This window comes from Canis aureus, chromosome 5 (genome assembly GCF_053574225.1).
Source record: "Canis aureus isolate CA01 chromosome 5, VMU_Caureus_v.1.0, whole genome shotgun sequence".
Lineage (NCBI taxonomy): Eukaryota > Metazoa > Chordata > Mammalia > Carnivora > Canidae > Canis > Canis aureus.
Genome location: NC_135615.1, coordinates 48,249,330 through 48,275,377, shown reverse-complemented (window position 1 = coordinate 48,275,377; position 26,048 = coordinate 48,249,330). Strand labels below are relative to the sequence as shown.

At 41.4% G+C, this 26,048-nt stretch overlaps 1 protein-coding gene across 3 annotated transcripts in view; it reads left to right on the top strand.

The window, feature by feature from the left end:
- The first annotated feature begins 19,412 nt into the window (after nucleotides 1–19,412).
- ELOVL7 (ELOVL fatty acid elongase 7) overlaps nucleotides 19,413–26,048 on the top strand; it is a 75,801-nt gene continuing 69,165 nt past the window's right edge. For 2 of the 3 annotated variants that reach the window (XM_077897926.1, XM_077897924.1), the window contains exon 1: nucleotides 19,413–19,536. The gene's annotated coding sequence lies outside the window, so the exon portion shown is untranslated. The remainder of the gene's footprint in view (nucleotides 19,537–26,048) is intronic. The other variant, XM_077897925.1, reaches the window with a different exon arrangement.

Below are 26,048 nucleotides of genomic sequence, written 5' to 3'. Positions count from 1 at the left end.
AACACCAAATGGAAATGGTATGTCCTTAAACTTCTCTTAGTGTACTAACTCTGTCTTAATAGTCAGTGGCCACTGCCTGAAAGAGCATCCCTGATTTTGGTACACTTGGTCTTCGGCGACTACTGCACTGTGTTGTTTTGTTGTTGCTGTTGTTGAGTATTGCCTTGATTTCCTGATCTAAAGGGGGCAGTTGACATATTTCCCCGCAATGATGGACCACCCAGCGTCCAGAACAGAACCTGTGGGGGTGTATAGGTAATTGGCTACATCTTGAAAAGTTCCCTCCAAAGTGGATGAGAAGTGACTACCCTCCTAGTGCATGGGAGTTGAATCCACTAACTGGTAGCAGTGACAAGCGGGGAGGCTATCTGAGTCATGGAGATGAAAGTACCTACTGTCTGGGACATTACAGGCTGTTTCTGCTTGCTACTGTCTCAAGTGACTTGTTCCCCAAACAACTGGGGTCTAAGAAGTCCCATCTCTGGAGATCAGTGGCACAGTGTTTAATGAAAAGGAGAAGAAAGGAGCATCTGGTTCTAGCTCCCACTGAAAATCCTGAAGAGGTGATCCAATTAATGTTTAAAAATGTGGAACACCTAAGCAGCTCTCTTAAGAGCTGCTGCTTATCACCATGCAAAGGGTCTCATGCTCAGGAGAAAAAAAATGTGAAACATAAATCTGATACCACCATTGCTCTCCCAAATGTGGAATGTAGCTCATCTAAGGTTGATTGGGACATCCTAGAAAAGGATGTGTGGTTCTCCTGTGAGCAACAGACACCACTCAGGACCATTAGGAGCTTATTAGGCAAACATCTAAAAGATTTTTAAAAAGAAGACGAAAAGGAAAAAGTTCAGCTGCCCAGAAATACAAGCCCTTCTAAAAGATTCTGTTCTGGGATCCCTGGGTGGCGCAGCGGTTTGGCGCCTGCCTTTGGCCCAGGGCGTGATCCTGGAGACCCGGGATCGAATCCCACGTCGGGCTCCCGGTGCATGGAGCCTGCTTCTCCCTCTGCCTGTATCTCTGCCTCTCTCTCTCTCTCTATCATACATAAATAAAAAAATTAAAAAAAAAAAAAAAAAAAAGAGCCTGGAAAAATTTAAAAAAAATAAAAAAATAAAAAAATAAAAGATTCTGTTCTTTAGAAAGCAGGAGTATGAGAAAGGGACTGAATATTTTGTGGACTGGGCCATCCCAGGGAGAGATTGCCTGGAGTCATCTGGACCTCTGCTTTCCTCTTACCAGCCAGAAAAAGAAAGTAAAGACTGAGCCTTCAAGGGGTAAAAGCCTGAAACAGGGAGAAAACGAGGAAAAAGGACTGCCACCATCACTAGCCACAAGCCCAGGGGGAAAAACAGAGCTTTAAATCTTAGATACTAACCAGATACCACTCTAGCAAACAGAGTGCTGGTCCTAGATTATTTACTGATTTAAAAATAAAAACAAAAAGAGAAAGACTTTAGATATAGGGGGAGAAAGTAAAAGATAATTAAGTAATATATACATATATAACATAATATATACATATGTGTAACACATATAATATTAAAGTTTTATAATCTAACTGGAAATTAGATTTATATACTAAATTTATATACTAGGGCAGCCCCGGTGGCGCAGTGGTTTAGCGCCGCCTGCAGCCCAAGGTGTGATCCTGGAGACCCTGGATCGAGTCCCACGTCAGGCTCTGCATGGTGCCTGCTTCTCCCTCTGCCTCTCTCTCTCTCTCTGGGTCTCTATGAATAAAAAAAATAAATGAATAACCTTATTTTAAAAAAATAAAAAATAAAAATTTATATACTAAATTTGTTTATAATTTAGTATATGATTTATATACTAAATAATATATACTAATATTATATACTAAGTAATATATGCTAGTTATATACTAAATATATACTAATTATATGCTAAATAATATATACTAATATAATTTATATACTAAAATTAATATACTAAAGAATTTATATAACAAAAGTATAAAGGGGGCACTTTATGGTGGATTACTACAAACATTAATGCCGTGGTCCCATCCATTAGCTTCCCCATACCCAATATCAAATATTAGGATTACTGATTCTGTTCAAACAACTGGTAAATATTTTGCTGCTGTAGCTATGGCTCATGTGTTCTGTTTAGTGCCTATTTCAGCAGCCTCTCAGCTGCAGTTTGCTGTAACCTCACAGGGACACAGGTATGACATTACATTGATGACATCCTTTTCCAAGGAGACTCATTTGATAATACTCATTTAGGATAAACAGTTCCAACATCTTTTAGTACTTTTGAGTTTCTGATAGCAACATATTCTTTATTTATGAATTTTACTTCCAAATTAAAATCAACAGGGACTCCCATTAGTGCCATCAAGGACTCCATTTAAGAGACCTTGACAACCTCTTCTGATGCATCCTGGAGTCTCTGGACCTTTAGGATAGCCATAAGTTGCCCAAGGGCTTCTGATACAAGAAACTGCCACCCTCAGCTTTGTACTATACCCCATTAAGACAACAAGTAAAATATATGTGAGGCTCTCTGGAAATAGAGGCTCTCACAGAGTCTGTGACCTTTCATACCCGGTACCCTATTAAGTTTTAGGTCACGAAAATAGCCCAATCGGACTCAGTCCAACTACCAACGCCTCCTTGGGATAGAATGGAGCCAAACCTGGGCTCTCTGTTATATTGCACCTGCAGGAGGAAGTGGCTTCCTCTATCCTCAGTCCTTTGCTGGATGCCATGGTGCTAGGGGATGTCACCCTTCCCCTTAATCATTTGGCTGCCTGGGAAGACTCCTGGAATTAACGGAATGAACAGCAATGAGAATACCCAGACTATGCAAATGGCACTGCTAGCCATCATACATGATGGAGCTCAGTGGAAGGTTGCTGCTTTCCACCTCTTAGCTAAGATGTTCCTAATGAAGGACAGGACCCAAGAAACAATGCACTTGGCCAAAATTTATGCAGTTATCCTAGTGCTCCATGCCCTAGCCAGTAAGTAGCTTCATCTTTACATTAATTATAAGCTATTGGGCCATTGCCTAAAAATTGGCCTTTTCAGGGAGAAACAAATGAGCAAACTGGGACTCTCTTTCCTCACAGATACCCCAAATCTAAATCAAAATTACACATCTCCAGCTATATTAAGGTCACAATACAATACCTTGCCTGGACAATCCATACTACTTTCGGAGTTATAGACTTGTAATAAGCAAGACACACATTTTACTTCTCAAAATACACAGTGCTAATCTTTTGGAAAAAGTAGTCAATAGAACTTTCATGTCTCTATTTGGTCCCAAATAACTAGTTCAATTGATATAATAGCCTTCTCAAAGAACTCGTTTTTGAGTTCTTTTCAGATAAATGGACCCCTGAAGGGTCTCTTGTTATACACCTTTTCTTAATTCAAGGCCCTTTTGCCAAATTACACCTCACATCAATTTTAAAGCTTTTCCATTGCCCTTTCCTATATTTAAAGGGAGAATGTATATAAACATTATTTATAGGACCCTTTTTATAATGCTTTTCCCTGTCTTTATAAATTGTTTATCATTCCTCGATTCCAGAAGGGCTGGAGGCCATACCAAGGGTACATACTCTTCTGGAACCTTTTATCCAGATTGTCCATGGATCAGACAGCTATTCATCTAACATACGACTCATTTGAGCCTAAACTTCCATCAAAAAACAAAAACCCTATCAGATACAGCCACATAACTTTCTGTTGACTGTTGGTCTTATTACCACTGGTCTGCATAATTTCATTAATTTACAATCTGGAGACCCAAACCCTCTAAATAAGCCATTGTTTCAACCAAACATGGCAAATGCTGAGACGCATGTCATCTCAAGTGGGTACCCCTTGGAAAGGATACTCCAGTTCCACATCCCAGATGGCACTGCCCCAGGCCAAGACCACACCATTTGGAGGTGACTTAACGTCAGATGCTAAAACCTGAACCCCACAGGTGCCTATGAGCTGCTTCTCCTAAAGCACAAATTGGATACAGGACATTTTTGCTTTTCTTTGATAGTAGAAATCCCATTATGTTTTTTTTTTTTCCCATTATGTTTTTGAGCTTACTGTCTGCTTAGCCCGTGATCCAGCTACAGTCTTTATTCCCTGCCAAAAGGCACACTCCTACCCTCCCATGCCCATACATATATCTCATAGAAGTTACTTCGATCTGCCATTCTAAATATTAATGGAGATTATTGCTTTTTCCTGAGGCACCTGCTTCATATCAGTAAAATCCTTCAACCCTCTGGGAAGAGAACAATATACTTCCCAAGATGTTTTCCTCCTCTCATTTTGATCTCCCACCATGACCACCACAACCATTCTTTTCCTCTTGGTTATACATGATGTCACTAATCTTTACATACACTTTACTAACTTACCACACTACATACCCTACAACAAAATAACCGCTGGACCTGCCACCTTGATATATACATATACTCTCATACTTTTAATATACTTTACAACTCCATGATACTGTTAAAGACCCTAAGAAGTTCAGATCTATTTCCCTGGCTAATCCCACATAAATTGAAAATCTAGTTAATAGCTGACCTATAAGAACTCCTTATACCTCTATTTATGTTCTTTTATACAAGCATGGTAAAGTGTTTTCTACACTGGTCAGAGTATCTTATGCCATTCTCCCCACTAGCTTCACCTTGAAGTTCCTTGATATGATGTAATAGTATTGATTACATTTTCTTATTTTCTGTATTCTTGATACTCTGGCATTTGTGGCTTTCATCCTGGCAATACTGCCCCTTCCAGGACTAATTCCCAGAGATAGCAAATAACTCCCCTGGAAGTGAGTCTTTGATATACAAACCAATCAATCCAGAGTCTACACCTGCAGCCATCTCCTTTATCAAACTCATTGTGATCAAACTCGTGGCAACGCAGTATTCCTACTGCTCTAAATCACCTCGGCCAGGAACCAGACAACTAGAGACCACCCCAATAGCCCAGAGACCACCAAAACTATTCAAACTGTCCAAACCTAAATTTATTTAGTGTACCTACCTGCTTCATCCATTCCTTGCCACAAAACCCCAGCAAAGGCACTGGGCCATGCTCTGTCCTCCCTTTCTACCTCCTAACTAGCCATGGTCCTACTCCATGTGGCCCTGTATGGCATGGTGTGCCCTGACTCCTGGTTCTGGGGATTTGTGGGTATAAACTTTCTCCGGCATGACAATCATTTCCCTGTCTTTGTGTCTTAGAACAAATCCTATGTACAAAATTGAATGCACTAAGTCGTTCTTTTTATTAACTGCTCAATATTCCATCTAGTGAATGTTCCACAATTTCTTTAGCCAGTCCCCTGTTTAGGGCCACATGTACAGTTGCAAAGACTGTGAACTATCTATTTTCCTTAGGTAACATACTTGGGTGATATCTGTAGTTATTAAATATCTTATTTTCCTCTGGGAGAGGAAATGATCATTTTGCTGGGTGTACGACTGTTGGGTTGCAGGCCTTTCTTAGTGTGTAACGATTATGTCTACTTTCTTCTGGACTCTTTTATTGCAAATGAGAACTCCAAAACCGCTTTGATTTTTTCCCTTTCTTGGGAACTCATTCTTTATAGCTGGAAGCTTGTCATCTGTGAGATTTTTTTCCTCCTTATCCTTAGAGTGCCATCATTTTATCAAAATTTCTGATAAGTCTTCCCCCACCTTTGTCTAAGTTATAAGTTTTGTAAACAAATACATTGATTACTTTCTATTTAAAATTTTTTTTCTCTATATTGAGATGCTATATACTGAGCCTGAATTTAAAAAACTTTTGAGTATCATTAGAGCAATCAACTTAAAAATCAGCTGAACCATGCCAGAAATGAAACTGGTAAAAAGCCTGGCCAGCTTACTGTTTTGCCTTTCAAAAAGTATAGCAGGGAAAGATAATTACACAAAGGAAAATAATCACTTTGCTTTGTATTGTGATGAAGTTTCCAGGGGATCCCTGGGTGCCTTATCGGTTTAGCACCTGCCTGCAGCCTGGGCGTGATCTTGGGAGTCCCAGATCGAGTCCCACATCAGGCTCCCTGCATGGAGCCTGCTTCTCCCTCTGCCTGTGTCTCTGCTTCTCTCTCTCTCTTTCTCTCTGTCTCTGTCTCTCATGAATAAATAAATAGAATCTTAAAAAAAAAAGTTTCCGGTTATCTGAAGATTAATTCCAGTGCTAGGATAGAATTGGTTCTTCTGTTTTAACTCTGGAAAAATACTAAATTCAGGAGACCTATCTAACAAAGCTCAGTCATGAATATGGCTTTTCATTTTTGCAAAGAAATATATACAGTCCTGTGCTGCCTAAAATCATGGTACTAAACATTGGGGCCTGGAATTTATTACAAGTCATTTATTGTAATACAAGCTTGTTTGTCTTATTAGCTATATCAGCAACATCTTCACATACAAGAGGTGTATCCCCAGGGTCTTAGGATCAAGCCCTTCCCCTGGCTTCCTGCTTAGTGGGGAATATATTTGTCCCTCTCCCTCTTTCTCCCCCTCTCCCCCTCATGCACGTATACTTTCTGTCTCTGAAATAAGTAAATAGAGTCTTAAAAAAAAAAAACTAAGGGAAATAAGACAACAAACAATTGTATTGTGACTCCTCTTAATTTTCCATGCTTGAGAGTCTGCAAATGGCCTGTATACTCCTGACTAACCATTTCTGCTTATCCTCACCAGGGTACTGGCAAACTTTGTGCTAGTAGGTTAATAACGGCTCTCCCAAGGCTTTTTAAGAAATAAAATGTCAAAAAAAAAAAAAAAAAAAAAGAAATAAAATGTCACAATCCTAAGCTGATTTTTTTTTCTTTTCTAAGCTGATTTTTTATTTTGTCACCAAAACACAAGGGAGTGTAAAACCAGCTTCCTCAAGCTTATGTTTTTTTGTTCTCACCGTCTGTCAGTGGTTATTGCTAGGCCTGGCCAGTGACTTGTTTCCTCGGCATTGGTGGTCAGCTTTTGAAGGCAACAAATGATTGGCTCAAGAGATTGGTGCCAATTCTCTTTTGTTCATCTCATTCTTTGTGGCAAGAGTAGCAACATCACTAAATAAGGGCCTCTTAACACCTTCCTGTTCAAACAGCCACAGGAGCTAGAGAGCTACTACTTCGCAGGTGGCTCACGTGTAAATCCAGCTTCTCTTCACCCTGTACAGTAACATCATCCACTGGCGTGTGACTCTGTATTTTCTATATAAATATACTGTTAAAGTTATGCTAACGTGAGGCATAATCCTAAGTCTTTGATCATTGAATTATTAACTTTTATGTACCATTTTAGTGTTACATATATTATATATGCAAAATTTTTTAAAATTTCAATAAGAACTGTGAAAAAAAAGTATTCCAAATAACTCAGTGGTGATTACTATGAACATTAAAGAATGGTAAGATTATAAAAAAAACTGTAATAGTTTCATAAAGAAATAAATAAAAATAAATGGACTGGAAATCAGAAGCCCAGATCTTTAATCTTAGTTTTATTACCAAGTAAACAGATGAATTTGAATAATATTTTTACTTCCTTTTTCTCATTAGTTAAAAAAGAGAAAATTTGGGCAGCCCAGGTAGCTCAGCAGTTTAGCGCTGCCTTCAGCCCAGGGCGTGATCCTGGAGACCCGGGATCAAGTCCCATGTTGGGTTCCTACATGGAGCCTGCTTCTCCCTCTGTGTTTCTGCCTCTCTCTCTCTGTGTCTCTCATGACTAAATAAATAAATTAAAAAAAAATTGGAAGAGAAAATTTTTAAATTCATTTCTGCTCCAAAAAAATCACACACTGTAATATTTAGAAAGCATTTTAAAATGGTATTTACTGTATGAAATATGTAAGGAGAGGGTTTTATTCAAGATTAAATGAAGCTCATTGAAGGCAAAGGTGGAGTGTCTTTATATAAAAGTTTCATAAAGGGATGCCTGGTTGGCTCAGTGGTTGAGCATCTGCCTTCACCTCAGGGCATGATCCCAGAGGCCTGGGATTGAGTCCCACATCGGGCTCTGCATGGACCTTGCTTCTCCCTCTGCATATGTTTCTGCTTCTCTCTCTGTGTGTGTCTTATAAGTAAAGTCTTAAAAAAAAAAAGTTTAAATAACAGATTCTAATGGAATGAACATGTTGTTTTGCCTAAATTAAAACTTTAGTTCCCATTTTTATTATTATGGAACTGCCACTGATTAGCTGATAGATTAAGCAAGTTCATTAGCATTCCTGAGCTAGCTTCTTCATTTGTGAAAAAGGAATATAATATACCTTATAGAGTTGTAAAAGTAAATGAAATAAAGTCCTGATATATGAGAGTTGTTGAGCTAATAGAATTCTAAAATCTCTAGATTATTGGGCTGTGAGCTCTTGTCAAAATTCTCTCAAATTTCACCTCAGAACATGGTCTGCTTATTTATTTTGCCTTTCTCTGCACTTCTAGAACTTATACTCCACGAGGTCAGGGGTTTTATCTGTTTTGTTTATTGCTGTATCCTCAGCACCTAGTACACTGCTTGACAAATAGAAGATGCAGAAAATGTATATATGTGCATTGAAGTAATTAGCAAATAATACCATTACCAATTACCTAACTACTAAACAATTCCACTAGCAATCTGTAAATGATAAAGTGTTTAAATGAGAGTGCCATTCTTATAATGTATGAAATTTTAAGTATTATTAGGTATTAGTTAATAGCTTGGGCATTATATTAATCTTGCAGTCTTCCTACAGAGTGGCAAAGAGCCCTTTTCTCAAGGTTTTTATTGGCCTGTACACCCAACATAGATCCTCCCTGAATCGATGACTGCTATATACTGTGGACTTGCTTTGTGAATCTCAATAGCTAAACAAGATTAGAAGAGCTTAATGAAGCCTTGAGTTCAGATTTCTTTATGTGGTCCCCTCCAACTCAAGCCCATTCCCACCTGTTAGTTATCATTATGGTTAGACGGAACTTCCCTATTGCCTTTGACTCTAAAGTTCTGGGCCTTCTCTTGTTTGCCCTCATTATGGAAAAATGACATAAATCTTTATGCTCAGAAGGAATGCAAGAAAGGCAAGATGGAAGCTCACAGTCTCACATGATTACAAAGGTCAGGAGAATATGGTAAACAAGTGAACGGGTGAGAGTAACAAAAATCAAATATGAAAGGTATAATCATATCCTTTATTTTTATTGTGCTTTGGTACAAGCAAATAACATAAACATATTAGAGACTAAATTTTCTGATAACAATATTCAAACACCCAATTAGATATTTTGGTTATTATTATTTTTGTCTAATCCATTATTTTTAATTATCTTGAACCAGAGAAATGTGACATTTTTCTTCTGCTTCATCTGGAAGGAATACTAATTTTCTTCAAATTAATAATGTGTAAATTTTTCACAGATAGTATTGTTTTTTAATTTGTTTTTTTTTTTAAGATTTTATTTATTCATTCATGAGAGACACAGAGAGAGAGAGGCAGAGACACAGGCAGAGGGAGAGGCAGGCTCCATGCGGGGAGCCCAATGTGGGACTCAATCTTGGGACTCCAGGATCAGGCCCTGGACTGCAGGCGGCGCTAAACCGCTGTGCCACCGGGGCTACCCTGTTTTTTAATTTGAATTCAAGTTAGTTAACATCTAGTGTAGTACTGGTTTCAGGAGTAGAATTTAGTGACTCATTACTTACATATAACAGCCAGTGCTCATCCCACCAAGTGTCCTCCTTAATGCCCATCACCCATTTAGGGCATCTCCCTTCTCATATCCCTCCAGCAATCCTCAGTTTGTTCTTATGGTTAAGAGTCTCTTATGCCTTCTTCTCTATTTTAATCTTATTTCATTTTTCCTTCCCTTCTCACTGATAGGGTTTTCTAAAACAGATTCCTTGCTCAGTTCATTTGAATTTAAAATATCTGAGTTATTTATAGAATTCAGTTCCTGGTTATTTTTTAGAGCTGCACTTCAAAACACTAACTTTTTTTTTTTTTTTTTTAGCTTTTTATGTACATCAGTATTAGCTAAGAAAAGGCAAGCTGATACAAGTTCATTTTTATAAATTTTTAAATCAAATAACTTTTTTAGAATCAATTCTTAAGTCCACAGGGGTAATCATCATTTAAATTTCTGAAAAAAATCTGCATACAAAAGTAGACCAGATGTTTCCTGGTGAAGTGAGTTTCCCAAAGGCACAATTTAGTTAGAAATAAGATGAATAAAATGAATGATTTGTTTGTGTAACTGGTTGTAAACACACTTGTAGAGAAATAGAGTATGTATGATGTCAACTAAAGGCCCAGTCTTTGACTAAATCTTCATTAATGCGTTTAGCTGATACTTTCTTTAGATAACACAAACCATATTCTTACAAATACCCGCCCTCTCCACTCCCCAAAAAACCTCAGTCTCATACCACATCTACTGTGCCTACAATTCATCAAGAAAACATTGACATGTGTCCTGTAGTTCAAACCCTGGTTGTACATCCATTTCATGTAGTATTCATGGCTGTATTCAAGACATGTTCTCCTTTTCTAATTTAAATGTAACCTCCAACTGAATTATGAAATATGTGTATGTTGTATGCAAACTGTCAGCATGTATTTAAGTTCAGTAAAGCAAGTCCAGTGTTAGCACTGACTTGCCAGAGTACCACCTGCATCCCTGTACTCACCTCACTCAACACAAAAATAATTTCCTGATATGCCTATTACTGGCATGATACCCAAAAGCTCTTCAAACACTTAGAACCTTCCAGATATCACAAATGAATAGCTAATAGCTATATATATATTTTATATATAGATATAAAAGATAAATATCTATATTGTCATTGGGAGTGCAGGGAATTTTAAATGATATAATCTTTTTGTGTAACTTTGTGCTTTTACCCCCAGCTTTAACATGCTAAGAAATGTTATGTTAGACTTATATTTGCAAATGGAAGTTTCTGTTCAGGATGCAATTTCTGCCGTAGTCAACCTTTTTATCAACCCCACCCTGGCAAGAGCTTTTCATGCCAAGATTTTTTTTTTTTTTTTACTTAATACATTTTACACCATTAACACTGTAATTCCAGCCCTTGTTTGCAGTCCATTAAGTTTTTCATCAAGTGAACTTTGCCATTAACATGTCTTTGTTATTCTGGTCATACTTCTTACTGTGGTTCGTCTCATAATAGCTTCTTTTAAGTCATGTAAATTTAATACAGTGTGCATTAATATTTGGTGTGCAGTATTTGTCACATAGGAATAGACTACTTCCACAATGACATGTGCTCTTCAACTAATCCTGAAATACGTGGCTATATTAATCTGTCATTTTCTCCTTTTCAGTGCAGGGAAAAACAGTGTGATGTGATGATAAATGGCCAACTCCCAGGCAACGTTAGGAAGACATCCAGTAGTGGTGGCAACAGTGATAAACCTGGGAACACCTGCCCAATGGCAGCGTTTATGAGTTAGGGTTAGATTTACCTGACAGCCCAAAATAACAGAGGTGAAAAAAAACATAAAAGCATTTCTCTTGATAAAAGGAAAGCATCCTCAGCCAGTATGGTGGTTCCAAGGTCATCAGGAACCTTGGCACTTTCTATCTTATTGCTCTCACGCCCTCTATCAGCAGCTTACCCCTTATGATTCAACATGATTGCTCTAGCCATTATATCCGCGTTCCACCCAACAAAAAAAAAAAAAAAAAAAAAGGAAAAGGAAGAAGATGGCATGCTCCCTCCCTTTGAGGGAGAAGTTTCTAAGAAGTTTCACACTACTTTCACTGACATCCTCTTGGCCAGAATTTCTGGCCACACCCAACTGAAAAGGAAGCTGGGTCTTTAAGTGTCTATGTGCTCAGCCAAAAACTGGAGATCAATTACTGTTAACAAAAAGGTAAACAGATACTAGAAAATACCAAACTGCCTATGCCACATGACTGCTTGGCTCCAGCTAGTTTAGGCCGTGTGCAGATGTAGACCTATTGAAACAAAATGCTCATTACTAAAGAGAGGTGAAAATCCATATTTTTATGTGAAATTGTATAATTTTTGATGTTGAAAAGTGATTAAAAATGCTCATAGCTTGAGAATCAAAATATCTGTGGTCTACATCCTATCTAAGTAGATTACCTGTGACTATGTAGATAAGAGTATAGAAAATCATGAAAAAGATCTACTATATGTCTTCATGTTGCAACATTTAGGCAAAAAGGTTTATCATGGTAGGAGGAAGTTCTAGGTACTAACAAATATTAATCCTCAGATTAATCCTCAGCAGATACTCACCTGCTCCTTAACTAGGTATTGACACAGTAAAGAATTATATCCATATTAACTTGTGGCAGGGTGGGGGGGAAGGGGACAGAGGACAGAGAGATGGGAGAGAGAGAATCTTAAGCAGGCTCCATGCCCCATGTGGAGCCTCATGCAGGACTCAGTCTCATGACCCTGAGATCATGACAAGCCAAAATCAGGAAGCAGCCACTTAACCAACTGAGCCACCCAGATACCCTGAACAGTTCTGAATATATTTTGAAGGTAGAATTGGTAGAAAGGAAGAGAAGAGTCAAAGAGGGCCTCCAGATTTTGGGCCTGAGCTACCAAAAGAATAGAGTTGCTACTGAATGAGACAGGGAACACAAAAGAAGGGAGGAAATATCAGGGACTCTATTGTGGACATTTACATTTGAGATACTTACTAGACATCCAAAAGGAGAGGCCCAGTAGGCACCCAGATATACAGGTTTGGAGGTCAGGAAAGAGTTATGAGCTGGAGATACACATTTGGGTATCATGAGTAGTCAGATGGCATTTAAAGCCCTGAGACTGGTTCAAACCACCTGTGATTTGAATGAGTGTACAGAGATGAGAAAAGGATCATGTGCTGAAGCCCAGGCACTCTAGCATTTAAAGGTCAGAAGATGAGAAGGAACCTGCTGAAAACCTAAAAAGGAATGGGCAGGAAAGTAGGAAAAGAGGCTGTCAAGTGTGGTACCCTGGAAATCAAGTGAAGAAAGCATTTTTGCGAAGATAGTAATCAACTGTGTCAAGTGATGTTAGGTCAGCTAAGATGAGAGCTAAAAATGGATCATTGGCTCATGCTCTCAACGACATCGGCTTCCAGTCCTGAAAGAGGAGTAAGATTCTCCAGAAAATTTTTCCCTGCCAGATTATAGTCTGAATTAGGAGTTTCTCTTTAGTGCTCCTTTGGCATACTACACTTATCTTTTTAATAGCATTTGAGCATCCAACAAAAATTTATTATTTATTATTCCCCAAATACTACTCAAGGCTGGCAATCCAACAAAAAGTCAAAAATCCTTTCTCCTGGAGCTTTCATTTTAATGGGGATGGGGAGGGCACAGACAATAATATTAAAAAGAAAATTTGGGAGCACCTGGGTGGCTCAGCAAGTTAAGTGTCTACCTTTGGCTCAGGTCATGATGCTAGGTCCTGAGGTCTTACAGCGTCAGGCTCCCTGCTCTGTCAGAAGCCTCTTTCTCCCTCTCCCTCTGCCCCTTGCATGTATGCTTACTCGTGCGCTCTCTCTCTGTCAAATAAATCTTTGAAAAAAAAAAAACTTTGTATAGCATGTTGAAGGTACTAAGTACTATGGAGAAAAGTAATACAGAGGAGGGGTATAAGAAATGTAAGGAGTTGTAATTTTAAATAATGTGCTTAGAAAAGGTCTCTCTGAGCAAAGATGCAAAGAGCAAGCCACGTAGGTACCTGGGAGAAGAACATTCCGGGCAGAGGGAACAAAACAAAAGCCCTGAGGCGAGAACATACTGGCCACATTCAAGAAATAGCAAGGATATGTGTGTGGTTAGATCAGAATAAGCAAAAAGGAGAGTGTTAGGACAGGAGGAGAAGTGGCATATTGCCAAAGAAGTTGTCAGGTCTTATCCAGCAAATACCAAAGAGAGGCTAAAGGAAAGGTAACCGTTTCCTGGAGTTCTCACTAAATCCATCTTTAAATTTTAAAGTAATTTAAATCAAAATCCTATCATAGATTTTCACTGAGGGGGAAAAAAGCTGCTTTTAAAATGTACAGATGTTAATCTATGTAAACAATTCTTACAACAGTACCTGGCAAATACTGTGCATGTGTTAGCTATTGATATTAACACCACAAGACTGCAAATAACCTAATGTTTATTGATAGGGAACTGGGGTTAAATAAATTATGGCTGAGTCATACTATATAGAAGTAAGAGATGAAAAAGTTTTTTATGAGACTATCTCAAGATACATTGTTTAGTGAAAAAAAATAGGTACACAGCAATGTGTATGGTATTTAGTATCTGTATTCAAAAAGAAACAAGAAGAATACACTTTTTTAAACAATTCCTTTTAAATCTCTAGAAGTATATGAGATAGGCATGGAGGGACACCTGGGTGGCTCACTTGGTTAAGCAGCTGATGATTTTTTTTTTTTAAGATTTTATTTATTTATTCATGACAGACACAGAAAGAGAGAGAGGCAGGAGGCAGAGACAGGCAGAGGGAGAAGCATGCTCCATGCAGGGAGCCCGACGTGGGACTCGATCCCAGGGTCTCCAGGATCACACCCCGGGCGGAAGGCGGCGCCAAACCGCTGGGCCATCGCGGGATTCGATCCCAGGGTCTCCAGGATCACACCCTGGGCCGAAGGCGGCGCCAAACTGCTGGGCCATCGGGGCTGCCCAAGCAGCTGATTCTTGATTTCAGTTCAGGTCCTGATCTCAGGATCCTGGGGACTGAGTCCGGCTTTGGGCTCCATGTTTGGTACATAGTTTGCTTGAGACACTCTCTCTTTCCCTCTCTCTCTGCCCCTTTCCTCCTCTCTCTTTCAAATAAATAAATTTTTATTTTAAAAAAAGGCATGAATGAAAGAAGAAGTGAAGAGAGATTTTTCACTATATGCCTTTTTGATACAAAAGGCACGTGAATGTATTACCTGTTCAAAAATAATTCTTTCTTAAGATTTTATTTATTTATTCATGAGAGACACAGAGAGAGAGAGAGAAAGGCAGAGACACAGGCAGAGGGAGAAGCAGGCTCCATGCAGGGAGCCCAACGTGGGACTCCATCCCAGGTCTCCAGGATCACACCCTGGACTGAAGGTGGCGCTAAACTACTAAGCCACCTGGGCTGCCCTGTTCAAAAATAATTTTAAAGCAATTTCAGACATGTTAAAGATCTAAACTTAAGAAAAAATCCTAAATTTTAGAAAACAAAGGTGAGTATATTTATGACTTAAGAAAAAGGAAATAATTCTAGTATAAGAGGCAGAATGCACAAAATATAGGGGAAATATTGATCAGTTTAACTACATTAAAAATTTTTAAACTTATGAACAAAAATCCTCATAAAATTAAAATATAACTTTAGATTGAGAAAAGACATTGTAAAACCTATAACTGATAAAATAAGCACAAATTATCAAGAACAAACTGAGGGGGAAAAATTAGGGAAAGAAACCATGAGAGACTCCTAATTCTGGGAAACAAACAAAGGGTTGCTGAAAGGGAGGTAGGTGGGGGGATGGCGTAGCTGAGTGATGGACATTGAGGAGGGCACTTGATGGGATGAGCACTGGGTGTTATACTATATGTTGGCAAATTGAATTTAAATTTAAAAAATGTAAAAAGAATTGATCATACTTCAAAAAAATCATCACGAACAATATAACTGTAAAAATAAGCAAATGACATGAAAAAGCAATTCAGAGAAGACCTCTCAATGGCTAAAAAAAAATATGAAAAGATATTTAGACCATTAGTAATCCTAAAAATATATATTAAAACAACAGCAGGAAAATGTTTTACACCCATCAGACTGGCAAAGATATAAGGTTTAAGAATGTTATGGAATGGAATGTTGACAAGAATTTGGGGAAATGTGAACTATTCTATAATGTTGTGGGAGTGTAAATTAGCACCACTCAGTCAGGGTCGTCAAATGTAAGCGAAAAAAACTAAATGACTAAACAGAAAAGGTGTTTATGTTTATTGAAAAAATACTGAGAAGCTTACAGACTTCCACAGAGCCTGGATAACAGGCTTGAAAAAAAGAACAAAGGAATGCTCTGCTGACAAACCAGAGTTAATTTTATGCCAGTGAACCAGTGTGGGGAGCCATCCATGCCTCTAGCAAGCACAATTTCTTGTGTCATTAGCTTCCATATCAGCATCCTGAGTGGGGGAGGGGAGCGGGGAGTATCTCTTTTTGGTCCAGCTTCAGTCATAGCCCTATGCTCCTGCTGCCCAAGGGGCCAGCGAAGTATCATACACTCCAGCTTCTACAATGGGAGGTGAGCTCTGATCCTAGGAAGTCTTATAATAGCAACTTCCTCAAATATAGGAAGAGGGTTCAGATTCAGAGCAGTGAAAAAATACCAAATGTCCTTAGAAGAGAACAATGTATTCCATGACCAGCAATTCCATTTCTGAGTGTAAACCCTAGACATTTTCCTACATGTGTACAGAAAATATTCACTCATATATCTATTGCCACATCATCTCCATAAGGGAAAAATTGGAAGTTACCCAAATTCATTCATTAGCAGGCAAATGGATAAACGGTTTTACTCATACAATAGAATACTATATTGTAATTAAATAAACAAGATCTATATGTATCAACATGAACAAATCCTCAAAGACAGTGGTGTCAAAAGAACACAGTTGCAGAAGAATACACAGTATGATAGTACTTATATAAAATTTAACCATAAATAAATTATAGTACATAGATATATAAGTAGTAAAATAATTATAAACACACGCATGGAAATGACACATAGCTACTTTAGGATGCCTTTGGAAAAAGAGAGGGGTTAGGGTAGTTTTACCTGTAACATTTTATTTATTTAAATAAAGGAAAATTTGGAAAATATTAATATTTGCATAGTTGACAATGTCAGTTTCACCCAGATCCCCTTGTATTCCTATTTAATGGCCTCAATAAATCTCATATACAATTTTCTCTCAGGTTTGTTTCTGGGGAATTTGATAAAACTATTAACACAAGCTCCTACTTCCCCAAACACATGCCCACAACTCTGCCTTCCCTCCGTTACCTCTGGGTGAATGTGCATGTTGAGATCTAAGGTCAAATTCTCTATGTACCAAGTCCCACCCTTCTCACATACTTGAGGACATCACTACGAGAGCTGTCTTCTTTCTAGCCTTACAGTTTTTGCTTCTTTACTAATTTTCCCCAAAGCATACAAACATACTATAAATGCCACCATCTTTAACAACAATGGCAAAACACCAAAAACTCTCTAGGTCCAATTCCCCTTCCTGCCATAACCGCATAATACCATAGAAGTCTTTGATAAATTTGCCCAAGCTTGTTTTCCCCAATTTCTGTCTTCCCACTGACTCTTGAAACTCACTCAAGTCCCTTTTTCATTCCTTCCACTCCTCCAAACTTGTTCTTGTCATAATCAACCCATGGTTTCCATATTGCTCAACAGTCAATTTCTGATCCTCAATTACAGCATTTGACGCACTTACTTCCTCCACTTTGAAACACTTTCTTCCCCTGGCTGTGATAAAAGTTGGGGTCATTGTTCAGCAAACTACTCATTCTCCTTACCTTTCCACTGTGGGCATTTATTTTTAAAATTTGAGTCAGATAATGTCACTTCTCTACTAAAAAACACTTCCCTTAACTCTTTGATCTCATTTATTACTAATGTCCTCATCCCAATTCAACCACTCTTGCTATTCTGTGAACATGAATATCCCAGGCACACGCATGCTTTAGGGCCTTTAGCCTTGCTATTCCACCAACTAGAATGCTGTTACCTACCTGGACACACAGGCTTGCCACCTCACGTCCTTAATATTTTGGCTCAAATGCCTCCTTGCATTGAGGTCTTCCCTAACTTTAACATTGTACCTCCCTATCTCCAACTTCCCCATCCCGTTCCCCTCTTCATTTTTCTTAATAGCGGTTATCAAAACATGAACACTACATATTTTATTTATTCATCTATGGTCTCCAATTAGAATGAGTGTACATTCCACAAGAGAGAATTATTTTTTTCATCTGTATTCTTGTATGTGTTGAACTTTGAGGGCTTGGAATATAGCAGTACTTAATAAACATTTGTTAAAAGAATCCATCTCTGTGTATTTGAAATTTCATCAATATATGTAGATATGTAGAGATAGACTAGAGAGATAGACTCAAAGGGAAATACAATTAAGCAAGTGTCTCCAATTCGCAAAGGACCTTCCAAATCTACTAAACTGCATTTATTTGTTTTTATTATGAAAGCAGAGTTTAAAAGGAAGGAGAAATCTTCAGTTTCCTTGACTTCAACATTCTCTTAAAATTGAGCTGTCATGTGTTTTGCATTCCTTTCAGTTGCTACTATGTGGGTTCTCAACATTTTACATAAAATATTTAAAACCTCTTTCAGTGCAGTAGGATTAGGTGTGAAGGCAAGTTGTGTATGTGCAGAACACATGCTTCTGGCCCACTGAATGTTTTCCCTATCCACCGTACCTGGCTCCTTTGTGGGGATTCCATGCTGGAAACTTGCAGCACAAACCCACAGGCCACGTTGGTGAGGAGCCTGGGTCAGGACTGCAACCTTCAGGTTATTCTTCAAGTTTCTAGAAGACCACTCGATTGCGGTTCTTGGTTTTGTTTCCTAAGCACGTCACTTCCTCGGACTCCTAGTTTGTCTCCCAGCTGTGGATGCCATGATCTCAAAACGTAGCAGGGGTTAAGAGGATCATGACTAGACACAAGGCCAGGTAAGTTAAAAAATAATGGAGCGGGAGTACACACCCCTGACACTCATCCTCACCCCACTCCCCAAGCCCACGGTAGCAGATAAGGAGAAATCAGTTTGCTAGACTTTGTTCCCTGCAGCATCTGGTGTGACTAACCAGGAGAAAAGTTAACTTAGATTTTCATATTTGTTTTCACTGCTCTCAACCCCCCTCCCCTCTGCTCCCAGTATTTGCAGCGATTTTTGTCCAGTGTCTTACTAAGCAGGGATGGAGCTGACCCAAATTGGCCTTCTCTCCTTGGTGGAGTCTGGCCTCCATTTTAGATATGAGTTAACCCTCCACATAGCTTTATGGGGAGCAAGGACCTCTTTTTTTTTTTTTTTTTTTCTTTTTGCCCCTCTGCACTCCAGCCTCACCGCGGCCAGGTTTTCCTCATGTCACATGTTTCTCCCATTCATTCCTGAGTCATGCATGACGACGACTTTCACACTATTTACGTTCCGCCCCCGGACCAGCTCGGGGGACCGCCGGCGCGAGCAGAGCAGAGGGACGCGCCGCATCCAAAGGCTCGACCTCGCCTCCGTCCGCGTAGCCGCGGCGCTCGGGCCGGCCCCCCCGCGGCTCCTCCCCCCGCGGTACCTGGCGGGGGCGGCGCCGCGCGGCGTCACGGGGGGGGGGGGGGCGGGCAGGTGACACCCGGCGGCCTCCGCCCGCGCTCCAGCTCGCCGGGCGCCCGGGGCAGCAGGGGCCGCTGTGAGGAGCTCGCGCCGCCGCCGCCTCGGCTCCGCAACCCGCGGGGTGAGTGCGGGACTCCGAGCCCGGGGCCGGGCCCAAACTTTTCCGGGGCGCGGAGAAGAGATGGGGGGACGGACGGAGGGAGGGAGCCCCCGGCGGCCGGGCTCCGGAGCAGCCGGACGCAGGGAGCTGGGCGCGGGCTCGGGCTCGGGCTCGGGGTGCGGGGTGCGGGGTGCGGGGGCCCGGGAGCCGGCGCTTCGGAAGTTGTGGCGCCGCGGCCTTGGGCGGGGGGCGAAGGCCCTTCCCGCCGCGCTCACCTGCGCGCTCCCCGGGGGCCCCTGCGCCCCCCGCCCCCTGCGTCCCCAAGGGCCGGCGCCCCCGGCCGCCCCGGGGCTTGACCCTCCGCGAGCGCTGCCGGGGCCGGGGGCCCCGCCTCTGCGGGCTGGCGGGCGGGCTCACCTGCGCGCTCCCTGGGAGCCCCCCCGCCCCCCATCCTCCAGGGGCCTGCGCCCCCGGCCGCCCCGGGGCTTGACCCTCCGCGAGCGCTGCCGGGGCCGGGGGCCCTGCTTCTCCGGGCGGGCGGGCTCGCTGGGCGCGCGGGGCGAAGCACCGGCTCGACCTTGGCCACCGAGGTCACGTCCCCAGCTCCCGATCCGGCCTCGCCGGCCACCACCCGCCCCGAGCCCCGTCCTTTCTGCTCCCTCGCCCTCCGGGGCCGGCGGGAACTTGGGGGGCCGCCCCCCGAGCTCGCGCCGCAGGAGCGGGTGGGGAAGCCCGTGGTTGCATCCTCCGAGCTCCCGTCGGGCGAGCTTGGCCTTCCCCTCGGCAGGCGGCGCTGATTCGGCTCCCGGACGCCGAGCGGGCGCCCCTCGAGCTCCCCGGGGAGCCGGGGCGGGAGGGGTCGCGTCCTGCCCCGGCCCAGCCCCCCGTGGGGGCGGGAAACGCCGAGCAGGCCTGGGCCCCGTGGCCGGGCAGCCCCTCGGGAAGCGCTGCTGCTGCACCCCGGCCGCAGGGGACCCCTGGTTCCCGATTCGCACTTCTCGCCCAGCGCCGCGAAGGGATCATCGTCCGCCGAGACCGCCCCTGCCTTCCCACCGCTCCCTCGCTCGGGGCTTCCCTACTTGGCAGTTCTGCTCCTGCTACCGGCCAGAAATGGTTCTCCCCAAGGTCGCCCAGGACTAGAGGAATCTTTTCCCCTCAACGGCAGGCACTTCTGTAGTGTGTGTGTGTGTGTGTGTGTGTGTGTGTGTGTGAGAGAGAGAGAGAGACAGACAGACAGACAGACAGATGGCCACTGTTCCAAGAACTTGCATTACCTCGTAATCCTCGCAAGGATCCTGTGAGGTTAAAGGATTCTGTTATCCTCATTTTACGGGCGAGGAAACGGATACGGCGTCCCTTGTCCCGGATCACGCAAGGAGCTGGAAGAGACTCCAGCTCAGGGGCTCTGGGCCCAACCACTCTGCATACCCTACAGCCTCACTAAGAATTCCTTTCTTCCTCCTTATGTCCTGACCTGAGCTCTTTGAAGCATCGCTGACCAGGTTCTCATCCTCAGATCTCTCTTGTGTGGTTTTGTACTAGTTTAGGTTCTTTTGTATGTTTATTTATTTATTTTTTTTTAGAGATCTCACAGAACCTTGCTACCTCAGTATCACCTCTAGTTATCTGATTTAAGATTCTGTGCTTTCCATGTGTCTTTACTCAGTTTTTTAGAGTATCATCTGTCAGTTTATATTCTTTTTTTTATTAATTTATTTTTTATTGGTGTTCAATTTACCAACATACAGAATAACCCCCAGTGTCCGTCACCCATTCATTCCCACCCCCCACCCTCCTCCCCTTCTACCACCCCTAGTTCGTTTCCCAGAGTTAGCAGTCTTTACGTTCTGTCTCCCTTTCTGATTTTTCCCACACATTTCTTCTCCCTTCCCCTATATTCCTTTTCACTATTATTTATATTCCCCAAATGAATGAGAACATATAATGTTTGTCCTTCTCCTATTGACTTATTTCACTCAGCATAATACCCTCCAGTTCCATCCACGTTGAAGCAAATGGTGGGTATTTGTCATTTCTTTTTTTTTTTTAATATTTTTTTTCAATTTTTATTTATTTATGATAGTCACAGAGAGAGAGAGAGAGGCAGAGACACAGGCCGAGGGAGAAGCAGGCTCCATGCACCGGGAGCCCGATGTGGGACTCGATCCCGGGTCTCCAGGATCGCGCCCTGGGCCAAAGGCAGGCGCCAAACCGCTGCGCCACCCAGGGATCCCGGGTATTTGTCATTTCTAATAGCTATTCTAATACTCCTTGCGGACTTGCCCTCTTTTGCCGCAAAGCATTTCTGGTTAATATCCTTTATGTCTGGGGCCCCATCATTATCCTAACTCAGCGGTCCTGTCTCATGTCACCTCTCTCCCAATCATGAAATCTCTCCACCTTCTACTTTGTGTCTTCCTTCTAGCGTTCATTGAGCCTTACCCCGTCCCTTGACCTCTCTTTCCCAGTCTTCCTGTTCCCTACCTCTGAACGCTCATTTATCACTTAACATTTGTCATTTTCTCCTCTTCGGTATCTTCTCTTGTAAATGTTCCGTGTCCACAGAAATACTGTAAATAGCTTAGAACACTACATCTGCAGTCCTTTCAAGTAGTAGTTGCTTGGTAAACGTTCGCAGAATATGATGCAGTATGACTTAAGGTAGTACACAGGTGGGTTTGGTGATGGTAGAAACTTTTTGAAAATGTTAAGCCAGGTTTTAAAAAGTGTTAAGGAATTTGCGTTGGTAGACAAGGAGTTGCTGGCAGGCATTGGGGAAGGGTAGAAAAGCCTCTGCTGACTCTGTTGCTGCAGAGAGGAATCCAGTTATCCTGGCTAAGCATTAAAGTCAGACTTGTAGAAGTAGGACCAAATCGGCAGAGAATTATGAATCCTAATCTTACTTTAGCAAAACAAGATACGAAACCAACCACAGTAACTTACAAAAAACTCAAAAGCACCATCTTTTATTGCAAAATTTAACACATACATAAACATGCACAAAACATAAAAAAAAAAAAAGATTACCGCAGTAGACAGCAGTAGAATAACAGTCTTATTATGGCAGTAGATGTGATGGTAGTGGGATGAAGCTGCAGACATGCCTAGGAGGAACCTTTTCCCAAAACTTCTGTATAAAGTGATGTGAGCCTGGACTAGTCCCAAGAGGAATTGTCAGGAAAGAACTGGCTGTGCTTGGCAGAGGTTCGAAGTGAGGAGAAGAGGAGGTGCCTGAATGATGAGACTAGGGAACCAAAGAGAGTTTTGACCCATGGAGCTTAATTCGACCACAGTAGATATTTTACAATTTTGCCTTTATCTCTCTCTGTTTTTTTTTTTAAGATTTTATTTATTCATGAGAGAGAGAGAGAGAGAGAGAGAGAGGCAGAGACACAGGCAGAGGGAGAAGCAGGCTCCATGCAGGGAGCCTGACATGGGACTCGATCCTGGGTCTCAAGGCGGCGCTAATCCGCTGAGCCAAACGGGCTGCCCTCTCTCTGTTTTTTCTATTAGCCAGTGTTCCTCTCTGATTTCCAAATCTAATTTCTCAAACTCCTACTCTTTGTGTTATATTCCAGCAATTGTCATGTGATTTCATAAACTAAGCCTCTACTGTTGAACAGGTGTATTAGCAACTATCATAAACAACCTAATTTACAGTGATACTTATCTTTGCAGATACTTCACTTAATGAATTGGGGTTTGTTTCTTTATGTCAGATATTGGAATGTACATAAAAGAAAATCCCTGTCCTCAAATGATTTGTAGTTGAGTGGACGAAATAGGAGTTTTTCTAATTTGTTTAATTGTTTATTCTCCATGGTGTACTATGTGTACAAACATCAGTTTTAGGATATAGAAGAATGCTATTTACCAAACAATTTTGGAGATTTTGTGTATATATTGGCATATTAAATTGAGAACTAACCTTGAATTTCAATCTAACATATCATATAGCATGGAAAGAAGCCTGCCATAAGTAAATTTTGAGAGATGAGTATATCTTAGATAAGTTTCTGTCATTCATCCAATTTGGACCACTCACAAGTTATAAAAACTTTTTTTTTAAGATTTTATTTATTTATGCATGTAAGATACAGAGAGGCAGAGACACAGGCAGAGACACAGGCAGAGGGAGAAGCAGGCTCCTTGGAGGGAGCTGAATGTGGGACTTGATCCCAGATGCTGGGCTCATACCCTGAGCCAAAGGCAGACGCTCAACCATTGAGCCACCCAGGTGTCCTAGTTATGAAAAACTTAAAAATGAATGCAAATTTAGTATTTTATAAGACTGGTTTTCTAAAAATATTGAGATTTCAAATATTCCTAATTTAAATATATTAAAAGCACATTTTATTACATTGCAAAGTAAAATTATCGGGTTAATGACAGAAGTGGCCACACCATCATAAATATTTCTAAACAGGCTGTTACTCAGATGAACTAAGTTACTGTATCACATATGACATAAGTCTGCCGTGTGAAATACAAATTTTCATCCATCTTGGGAAGCAACCTCATGGCCTTTTGAACACCAGCAACCTCTCTTCTTTTCCTCTCCGAAATAAGGTAATAAAGCTATAAATCTAGCCGAAATTAGGGAGTTTCAGAAGTTGCATATTTAACAAACATTTAAATGAGTGCCAGTTCTGTGTCAGGTAAAGTGGCCAGCAGAATGCTAAAGCCAGGCCAGGGCCTCAGGGAGATAAACAATTACAGTGCAGTGCTATCAGCTATGAGCCATACGGAGTGTTGGGGAAGCCGAGTGGAAGAAGGCAGACACAATAGTCCTCCTGAGCCAGAAGAAGAAAGAGTGGGAGTTAGGGCAGCATAGAAATGAGGTGAGGGCAGGAAATCAGATCCTGATTGGCCGAGAGAAGGCCAATGCCTTGCAGAAAGTGGAAATAGTGTAGAACAACTGCAGAGGAGGGTGTGAGGTGAGGTTGCATAAACCCACAGGGGCCAGTTTGCTGAGAGCCTTTTTTGACCCGAAGGATTTGGATTTTATCTTAAAATCAGTGGGTACCCATTGAAGACAGGAAGAAAGTGAGGGACTTGTTCACATTTGAATTTTAAAAGCGACTCTCTGACATTTGTATCTTCTTCACCTTCCTGAAACCTCTCCTCCTCTTGTGGAGGCTCTCTCTCTCTCTCTCCACTACCTGAGTCCTAGCTCTTAGCTGTTTCTCTTTGGAAAGGACAGCTTCCCCCAGCGTTCACGTTGGATGTCTTGATTATGCTCTGTTTGCAAAAACAGTTTTGGAACAGAAAATAAGCTTTAAGAATGTTCTTTTGCCTCATGTTTATAAAGTGTTTAAGCTTGCATTAAAGTTTTAAATCTTCTCTTGCCCGGAGTCAAACGTTTTGGCATCTTTTAGGTAGCCTCATTGTTGGAGCAAGGTACTTTACATGCATTTTCTCATGAATCCTCTGAAGCTGGCAAGGTCTGTACCATGATTCTCATCATACACATGGGTGCAGAAAATTGAAGAGGGGTGCTCAAGTCAAGAAAGCAGAAAGAGTGCTCAGATACATTCTTGGAAGCATGCAGCCGCCATTTGAATGCAGATAAAAGCTACAATGTTTAGGCTCCTCCTACCCTGCCTACTAACTCCGTGGGTTGATATTTTAGAGGGTATAAGACACACTAGGGTTCTGATATCGACCGGTAGTTTGATGAGGGGATATGGGCAACCATACAGATAAACTTGATTTAGGCTTTTTAGAGTCAGTGATAGAAATGGAAAAACTAGTAAAAGAAGGTTTCGCTAGTAGTTCCTCATGTAAATACAGCCCCTCCTCCTTTCTGTCTCACGTTTCTGGATTTTGTCTTAATAGCACATTTATGGCTTATTTGTTTATTATAATCAAATGATAGAATAGGGACAGAGCAAGAACAGTAAAGGGTGCTCATATTTAAGGATGACTTATCCCAGGTCTGTCCATAAGTTTCTTTGCCTACTCCCATTCTTATCTTTTTCCTACGTTCTCTAGGCAGATACTGCTGTTTTTGGATCCTGTGGGTTAAAAAGATTTGTGTCTCAGAAGCAAACAAATAAACAAACTAGTGCTGACCTGACATTTTAATCCCTCTACTGTTTTTCTTTTCTTTTTTTTTTTTTTTAAGATTTTATTTATTTATTCAGGAGAGACAGAGAGAGAGAGAGGCAGAGACACAGGCAGAGGGAGAAGCAGACTCCCCATTGAGCAGGGAGCCTGATGTGGGCCTTGATCCCAGGATCCTGGGATCAGGACCTGAGCCAAAGGCGGATGCTCAACCACTGAGTCACCCCAGTACCCACCCCCCTGATGCTTTTCATTCAATTAGCCAGAAGACACATGCTTATACCTTCAGCTTCTTAAATTCTAACAGGTGTGACTTTAACTTGAAGAGAGATAGGAGGTGGAAGTCACATTCCTAGGCAACCAGAGTCCAGATACCGATTATTCCCTAGCGGAGAGTTCCTGAATAAATGTAGAGTGGAATTTGAAAAATAACATTGCAGGAAGTACTATTCATTGTTCAAAGGGAG